Genomic DNA, 1,206 nt, shown 5'->3' with positions numbered 1-1,206 from the left:
CTGTGATCTGGAAGCAATTCAATCTTTTTTTGTTTAAGAATTAGTCCCTCCCCTAGCTATGGCCGCCTCCAGCACTGAATGAGTCAGCTTTTTAGGTCGTTCCCTGCTTGATTTCTGTACTATAAAGTGGAGTAGACTGGGAGCTTGCTCTTTCAGTTTCTGAGATTAGCATTAGAGAGGAGAGCAGAGAAAGGCCACTTGGAGGAGGCCAGGAGAAGCAGCCAAGATTGTGGATTGCTGAGTGAGAAGCCAGTATGTGCAGAGTTTGTGCAGGGAGAATAAAGGATATTGGGAACAGAGGTGAATAAGTTTGGTGAGCTAGAAGACTTTGATTCTAGGAAACTAGGATAAGTCAGTAGCTTTGTGAGCACTGAATGAGTGGGTTTTGGAGCACAGTGTGTGTTTTTACTTGCCTGCCAGGTTCATGCTAAGATTAAAGATGATGGCCCACCAGTTCTTGGCTCCATTGTTTCATTACCATCTGTCTGAATCTAATGCAAACCTGCATGGGCCAGATGGCTGTGATGGTGGCCACAGCAACTGGCTTTATACTGTAGGAGAGGGAAACATTGGGCGAAAGAATGTAAATCTAAATATACTACCAAAGAACTTGTGATTCAGGAAAACAGACAATGGAGCCTTCCCAGGCCCTATCAACTTATTTTGTCACGACTAAAATTGAAGCACAGAAATCTCAGCATAATCAACCTGAACTGCCATTTGCAGCAGCTTTTATAATTTAAGAATGAATAGGAGACTCAGGTGTTAAGAAAGTTATAGCTTTTCCTGTTATTGTCTAATTTTCTTTAAAGTTTTAGCTATAATCCTCTGAACTATCATTTAGTTTCTTTTCTATTCTTTGCTTGGTTATTTGGACGGGGGACCCGAGGTGAATCTGTCTACAAAATTTCCTTGTGGCCACTGAGATTTTTCTCAAAGTTTTGGTTAATCTCATTCAGCTTTAGTCCCTCTGTTAAAAAATGCCCTGATTAAGATCAGGTAGGCATCTTTCTAATCTGGTTGTGCCCTGAAATCTTGGGTTTCTCTCTGGTTTGTCTGGTTCATTTGATTCTTATTTCTGTTAATCTTTGTTTAATGTTGTCAAAAATTTGCCTGTTTTTAAGGCCTGAATTAAGTTCTTGCATGCAAAATTTGAAATGCCAGCTCTAATATTGAAAAAATAAAATGGTTTCATCCTTGTATTTT

The sequence above is a fragment of the Saccopteryx bilineata genome, chromosome 5 (assembly GCF_036850765.1).
Source record: "Saccopteryx bilineata isolate mSacBil1 chromosome 5, mSacBil1_pri_phased_curated, whole genome shotgun sequence".
Lineage (NCBI taxonomy): Eukaryota > Metazoa > Chordata > Mammalia > Chiroptera > Emballonuridae > Saccopteryx > Saccopteryx bilineata.
The sequence above is the reverse complement of the archived record's forward strand: the minus strand, read 5'-3'. Positions refer to the sequence as shown.